Source organism: Leguminivora glycinivorella, chromosome 1 (genome assembly GCF_023078275.1).
Source record: "Leguminivora glycinivorella isolate SPB_JAAS2020 chromosome 1, LegGlyc_1.1, whole genome shotgun sequence".
NCBI classification, from domain to species: domain Eukaryota; kingdom Metazoa; phylum Arthropoda; class Insecta; order Lepidoptera; family Tortricidae; genus Leguminivora; species Leguminivora glycinivorella.
The window spans coordinates 13,674,364-13,683,146 of record NC_062971.1 but is presented as its reverse complement, the minus strand read 5'-3'; positions in this window follow the sequence as shown (position 1 = coordinate 13,683,146).

Sequence of the window (8,783 nt, the reverse complement as noted above, 5' to 3'; positions counted from 1 at the left end):
TCACCACTGTACATATTGATATACCATGAAACTAACAAAGTACAGTCAAATTCAGAAAAATTATAAAAAACTACCAATATATGACAAGCACTTACAGATGTTATATCAGTTTTACCTTCTCATATCATTTGTGGAAATATACCATTTCTTAAGAGTTTTAAATGAGTCACGGTTAGTTTCATTAGACTTATATTGACCAGGATATAGACCAAAAAATCAAAAAGGTAATCACGATCTATATCCCAGTCAATATAAGTTTAATAATACCATTTCTTGTTCATACATCTGGGGTAAAGATTACTTTTGTCGGACCAATACAAACTCAATAAAGTGTTATACAATTTATGACTTACGCACTACTGTCAAAACATCTGGCATCAAAGGTATGGCTTGAAATACCCCAAAAACAAGCTATTCATCCAAATATTTCTTAGACAGTTATTTTGGTCATAATACCTACTCAAGTAAATGGGCAATGTTATCTTGTAGATAGTAAATGTTGCGTACATGACTCATGGTCTCTAACCACAGCACTGTGGTTAGTCAGACTCATTGCAAGACATTATACCAAACTATACGAGGATAAGAGATTTTTATAAGCAAATGCACTTAGAGTTGTTATAATTAAAACTTACCATATTGTCGTTCAGGTTAACACTATCACCTATACTAATCTAATACTATCTTGACGTTTCTTAACGATGTATTTTGTTTACAGATAACTCCCACGTAGTTTTAGAGTGGCTAAATTTCTCCGCTCGTACTGACAATATAATGACACAGCTTGCGTGATTTTAATAGCTAGAAAGATGCCGTGAGACTATTCCGAGAAAACCGATTCAATTTGTACGTTTTTGCCTTTAAAAGCATAGAAAAAAAGTAAAATTTACCTTGTTTAGCCGGTTTCGTTTAGTTCTTTTGCGTTATACAGCCAAATTCGCAGTCATGTAGGTTTGCACGATCTTCAATATAGGCTTCTCACTATTTAATTTATGTACGTAGGATTTGTCAACTAGATTTTTGGGACTGAGGAAGGGATATTTGGAAAACAAATTGGGTGTGGAGGGTGTTGCAGCCTATGCCTACAGCGTCTATTCCCACTAATGACAATATGGTTGACAGTTGACACTGACAGCGCAGCTTACACAGCTGACAGATGTCTGTCTATGGTAATTGATAGTTTTGTCTATTGCTTCCACGCTCATGCTGCAGATGGTTGACTAAAATCGGGACGTTTGAAATAAGTCAATTGAATATTATTTTTTGACGTGATAACGTCTAATAACTCGTTACTACGGGCAGCATGCACGAAAAAGACGACGTCATTGTCCCGTTTCCCAATATAGCTTAAGCGCCATCTATTGGCGCGCGTTGGAACTAAGCGGCTGATCGATGCGCTCGGTATGGTTGTAGCGTGTGGCCTGAGTAAAGCACCACAACTGCGACAGATGGCGCGCCCGTGTTTATTATTTTTGAGTGTTTGTAATTTAAAAACATGAAAGATTGCATTAAAATAAGCATCTTTTATAGAATGAAGTTGTTTGAAAAACCTACTTATTTAGGAGTTAGAGCAGTACGAAGTTGCGAATTTTCCCATAGTATTTACTAAGGCGCCAGAGACTTAATAAATTTACGATGATGCGTTTTTTTACCAATATACCTATGTTAATATTGATAAATCATATAGAACACGTTTAAATAAGGATGTTTTGTTATATAAACATTGAGAGTTGAGTGTGATTTTCTTCTCCATTAATATTTACTGAGATATTAGGGTTCTAAGATTAGTAAATGGCACTAGAAACTTTAATAAAATTAACGCGTGTCTCGCAAACGGTCTAGGATACAAAATGACGACTTTTATAAGGTATAGGTTAGGTTCGTTAGGTATCTTCACTGAAGCATACTGTTGAAACAAGAGAAAATCGCCAATATACGCATGCTTCCTAGACTTGTCCAAAGCATTTGATCTTGTGTTACGATCTGCCTAGTAGCACATATATTAGAAGGCGGACTAGCCTATGGATTGCAACAACTTAAAAATATGTAAAATGCGGTTATTCTGTGACAGGGATATAGAACGTGAGCGAAGGTCACTGTCCGTTCGTATATGCTGGCCCATAGATTTACTCGTTGTAGCTTACTCTTTTTTCTACTCGTGTGGTCTATGGGTCGGTTTTAATAAGCGTGTGCGAGAGAGCGGCAACAGTAATAAGGGGCTCCGTCGATATCGCTTTCTGTCTCTGGCGCCTTAGTAATGCTACGGGAAAATTTGTGATTGGTTTGTGTGAAAAGGTGATTAATGTAAATAACCATAGTTTAACTTTTAAGTGTGTTTGCTTTTATTTATGTCAATTTAACATGTACATAATTATATTACCACATAAGTGCTTTGGTGAAATACTGTTAACTTTTGTGTATTTTTAATAAATAAATAAATAAATAAAAAAACGTGAAAAAAGTCCCAGAATCGGGCCCCTTTTGCTATACTCTGACCGCCCCTGTCTATACTACTGTAATGTTTGACGTTATCACGTTAAACTACCGTCCGTAAACCGACTTTACAGACAACCAATTTTTTAATAAAAAATAATATTACCAACCTGTGGCAGATTTATCAACCAAAAATTTTTTGTGACAAAAAAAGAATTATCCTTCGGAACTAAACCGTGGACGGACAGACAAATGTATAGACGAGCAACGTAGTAAAACTAAAGATCCCTAGTAAAAATGCAAGCAGCAAATTAAACAAGTAGTGCTACAAAAAAACGTATATAATAAAATAAAACTTTCTTTATTTATAAAAAAATATTCATTTCAATTAAGTACATACCTACTTACAAAAATGCTTAATAGTTATATGTCACAATTATAAAAACTTATTAATTTGAAACTAGATTAAGTAGTAATAATATAAATGAATTACAATAACGGGCGTAATGAGTTTTACAGAAGTCATCGATAATTATATAGGTACGAGTCGATACGATTTATACCTGACTGTATCAAAACCAAGGACGATATAATACCGGGACAGACAAAGCCCATACAAAAAAGCGTACCTCTGAAATGTATGGGCCTTTTAAGCTTAAAACTAGATGACGCTGGTAAAGTGGCCTAAATCATATTTTCCCCAAATATTTTTGCGTGTTTTTATTTTTTAAGAACACATTTCATACTTATATTTTAATATCATGATATCACGACAGTACCTACGAGCCCCAATGCAAATGATATCGTCTAGTATGAAAAAAATATTATGTCCTAACTTCGACCTCAAAATTCAGGATGAATTAGATGATTAGTAGAACATGTAACATAAAAACAAGAGAGCTTATAATGCATATTTTATTTATTCAAAACATAAATTAACAATTTTCCTCACTAGTAAACAAAAAAACATAATTTCACCAAATGTAACACTCGCAAAAATGTTCGTCTTCAGCGTAGCCGATGCAGAAAAGAACAACTACCACTTGGTGGCGTCACCTTTTGCATCTAAAACGGCCTTAATTCTGAGCGGCATTGTATCTACCAACTGTCTATACTCCTCAGGGGTTATTCCATTCCAGACACCCACAAGTTTCTCCTTAAAATCAGCTTTGGATTTAGAAGGATCTTTTCGCAACTTTTTCTTCATTTACCACTACAAAGTTTTTATGGGAGACAAGTCTGGACTGCTGGATGGCCATGATATGGTAGGAATTTGTTTTTGTTTCAGCCACTCCATCGTTGTCTTGCCAGTATGACATAAGGCACCATCTCGTTGAAAAGTAAATCCATTTATATACTTGAACTTTCTTATAGACGGTAGTGAACTCTATTCCAAGATGCTTTTGTATTTCTCTGCATTGACGGTTCCATCTATAAATTGCAGACATCCCACACCCTGTGCCGACATACAGCCCTAAATCATTTAAAGATGCTGGAAACTACACCTTGCGTTCAAGACAGTCTTTGTGAAATGCATCTCCTTTATCTTGAATGACTTTACTTCGTTCATCGCCAACTATGACCTCAAATTTGGATTTGTCGCTCCATATTATTTTTCGCCACTGATCGGCAGTCCAGTTTCTGTACTTTTGTGCAAATTTCAACCTGTTAGTTTTCTGCTTTTGAGTAAGTAATGGTTTCTGTTTAGCGGTGTGAAAACCGAAGCCCATTATTTTCATTACTGTCTTTCAGGTATCGACTGAAATGTTTATTTTGATCGCGTCATGCCATAGTTAGGTAAGTTCTCCTGCTCTTGCATGACGATTTTTCCTGATGATGCTCCTCAAAATCCTGTTTTCTCTTTGGCAGTTATTCTTCGACGGCCAGATTTATTTAAACAGGAGACGGTTCCGTGTTTTAGTTGATGCTGGATGATTGTATGCGCCGTAGATCTTGGCAAAAAAAGGTCTTTGGATATTTTGGAACGTAGATTTGCCGCTATTGTTACTGGAAATTATAATTTTCCTCACTGATTCAGGCACCGACTTACCTCTTGCTATTTTGGTATAAAAATGTTGTAGAATAATTATATTTTTTACAGAATTTACCTTTTTATGTAGCCGTATATCATATCAGACGACTTATAATATTATTAATTCAATTTAAAATATTATTGTATAATATTAATCTTACTATTTATATTTAAAATAGACGACCTATTATGCCTCAAATATGAACTAGGCGTATTTTTTTGCTTTAGATATGTTATTTTTATGATATGATTATATTAAAACATATAACATTAGGGCATTTTGTACGGCGCAAGATTAAACTAGTTTTAATGGCTTAGTGTGTCGTGTATTCCATTTATCATCAAAGTCAATCTGGGTTTAAATACCAGTTTCGGAAATAAATATCGCACGTTGAAGTGTGACTAGACGATATCATTTGCATTGGGGCTCGTACACATTTTGAAAATAATAAATTTGTGGGCATCATCAGTGTAGTTATAACAGTATTTAACAGGTGACGCTAAAAACTGAGGGTTCGATTCTTAGTATGAAGATTGTATATCCTATATAAATAATCTTTGATCATAATTTTTAAGAAAAAAAAACCGTCGCCTTTCGGGTTATGGTGAAAGTTACTTGCGAATATTGGATTATGTAGAAATGTGTAGGTGTTTTTTAAAACTTCTTTTAATGCTTTAATTATTAGATGGCAACACAAATGAATGTACGTATAACGTTAAGGTTTGAAGAGTTTCCTCAATTCCTCATGAATCCGATTATATTATTAGAAATCGAAGCTTGACAAACTTTGACTTGAAAACTCAATATGCTTAACAAACATAACTAAATAAATGTCACTGTTCTGAACTTAAATGCATGCTTTTCTTACAAAAATACCAAAGTCACTTATGAGTGTGCCGTTCAGATTTGAGGAGTATACGGTTCTGACTATCATCAGCAGTTCCACTGCACCAAATGTCACTGTTCTGGACGTAAGTGCATGCTGTTCTTATAAAAATACCAAAGTCACTATAAGCGTGCCGTTCAGATTTGAGGAGTTCGGTTCTGACCATCATCAGCAGTTCCACTGTACCAAATGTCACTGTTCTAGACGTAAGCGCATGCTGTTCTTATAAAAATGGCAAAGTCACTTTAAGCGTGCCGTTCAGATTTGACGAGTTTGGTTCTGGCCATCATCAGCAGTTCCACTGCACCAAATGTCACTGTTCTGGACGAAAGTGCATGCTGTTCTTATAAAAATACCAAAGTCACTATAAGCGTACCGTTCAGATTTGAGGAGTTCGGTTCTGACCATCATCAGCAATTCCACTGCACCAAATGTCACTGTTCTGGACGAAAGTGCATGCTGTTCTTATAAAAATACCAAAGTCACTATAAGCGTGCCGTTCAGATTTGAAGAGTTCTGTTCTGGCCATCATCAGCAGTTCCACTGCACCAAATGTCACTGTTCCGTACCTAAATGCATGCTGTTCCTTTAAAAACACAAAAATCACCATATGTATGCCTTTCAGATTCGAGGAGTTCCCTCGATTTCTCCAGGATCCCATCATCAGAACTGGGTTCTGAGAAAAATGGGACCAATCTGTATGCATATACATTCAATCAAAAAAAAATTTTCAAAATCGGTCCAGTAACGACGGAGATATCGAGGAACAAACATTAAAAAAAAACAAAAAAATAATAAAAGAAAAAACATACAGACGACTTGATAACCGTCCTTCTTGAGAGATATGAGGCGACGGTTAAAAACCAAAGGAAATTCGAGCTAAGCCTACCTACGGCCTAAACTACACCATACTCATGCGATATCGGTGAATTTTGTAGAACCCTTTTTCGAGCTTACAAAACACTGTAGATTGTTGCTTACAGAAGTTTAAGTCATAGGGCTACAACATGCATGCCGCGATTAAGACGTAACGTCAGGTAGTGCATAGGTACGTGCGTGTTTTTTATACACGTAGGTTGTAGGTATTCCTTTGAATTGAATTCATAAAAATACGTACCTATATGCAACGGTGCGACCAACCTTACAGAGTACGTACCTATATGCAACGGTGCGATCAACCTTACAGAATCTTAGAAGTTAAACTTGAAATACTTATCAGAGATAAATAAAAGTTATTTGTTTTACAAGGGGGCAAAGTTGTTGTTTCATCAGCGCCAGTATCGCGTTTGAGTGGCGGCCTCAAGGAGGAAAGCGAGCCCGCAAACGCCCCGTACACACCTGGAGGCAGAGTGTTGAGAACGAGCTGAGGGAATATGGACTGAGCTGGAACGAGGCCAAGGCGGTGGCTCAAGATAGAAAGGCGTGGAAGGATCTTGTGGAGGCCCTATGCACCCATGGGGTGCCCTAGGACGATCAACAACAACAACAAAGTTGTTGTTTAACCGCACGTGCCAATATTGACACCCGAGCAAGCGAAAGATTCCAATATTGAACCGCGAGCGTAGCGAGTGGTTCAAAAAGTGGAATCTTGAGCGTTGCGAGGTTTTTAAGGCACGAAGGTTAAACAAACTTTGCCAGCGAGTGAAACACAAAACTTTTCACCACACCAACACGTACAAAATACTGACTATAACATCAAATAAATCAAATCCGTCAATCTATTCAATTTTTTTTTATACTACGTGAAATGATTCAAAATCATAATTTATAGGTAAATTCTACCAGCCAGCTTAAGACATCAACTTAAAATTTGTATGAAATTACTTTGCACTTAGGGATTGCAATCCGGTCCGGCGGATCCGGTAATCCGGCCGGATCCGGTGCTTTTTTCATGCTACCGGATCCGGTGAAATTCGCCGGATCCGGTACCGGATCCGGTAGAGTGTAACTTAATATGTTAAAATTGTGCAAGAAATTAAAATTTACGCCAACATTTGAACGTCGCTCAATAGGGGATTGCAATTCGGTCTGATTTCCAATCAAAAAAATAATTTAATACGTATGTTCTTTGCACTTTGGGCATTGGAAGTCAAATAATGTGCTCAAATGACGCGTAGTAATGTGCTCAACATTTCCATCTTTGAATCCGTAGTGAAATCTGTGCAATTGTTTACTTGGATGCAAAATGTGGAGTAGATATGTACGTAGTGGAGAGTGACAAAGCGCCATACGAAAAACTTTTCGTTAACATGTCACTGAGGTCGATTCTCCGCGTTTTCTGGCCAAGCACTATCCGAAATCAAGACCTAGATATAAAGAATGAATGCCCTCTAACGAAATAACGCAACCATTGCTTTCGGCTGGAAATCGCAAAATGCAAACCGTGGCTCCGGGCACCCTGTAAACTGATGGAAGCGGTCCGTCGAGGATGAACTACGAGCGACCGAATATAGCTGGAGCGATGCCACGAGGGTAGCTGAAGATCGTAAGGCGTCGTGTGAGCTCTGAAGGCCCTTTGCACCTCTGTGGTGACATAGGACTCCAAGAACAACATGTTTTCAGCATAATATGAGAAGTATGAGGGTATATTGAGAATATAAGAAATAAAACGACAATTCAAAGCTTAAAGATGAACATTTATAAAAGGTATCCAGTAAGATTGTGGATTAAGCAATAGCAAATAATACTAAGGTCAATTACTGTTGCTGACTTCAATTTAGCTACTGTGGTTTTGTTAATCCGAGACTGGATATTTTTATACATACTGAGAAAGACTTTACGCAGACTTTTAATAGTTATGCTTAATATATATGATTGTAATAAGTAGGTACTATTTTTTGTTCTACTTTGCATGTGAGTAAAGTTAATTGTAAAATGACACAATACATATTTTTTTTAAAACACCGATCTCATGATGCATTCAGTTTAATATTATAATGTCCGTTCTTAATATATCGTATCTAAAAGCTCTATAGGTATTATTGTAAAACAATACAGTAAAAATAATTTTGTTATCCTATAAAAGTTTAAAAAGAAAGAACGAATTTGATTTGCGACTGATTATTATAGTAAAATTTACTTGTTACCTGGTAAAAATGTTGATTTCTAAGCTTGCAACTGTTGATTTATTAATCGTTAAGCAAAATACCATCATACTTCTCATATTCTGCTTAAACATCCAAAAAAAAAAAACTATTTGGGCACTTTTATTCCTCAAGGCCAATCCGGCCGGATCCGGCCGGATCCGCCGGATTGGGGGCACAATCCGGCCGGATCCGGCCGGATTGGATATCAGACCGGATTGCAATCCCTATTTGCACTCTTGTGGATAAAATTCAATTTTTAACCGCCTTCCAAATCTCAAAGGAAGGGGTTATCAAGTCGTCTGTATGTTTTTTTTTTTTTTTTTTTTTAATGTTTGTTCCTCGATA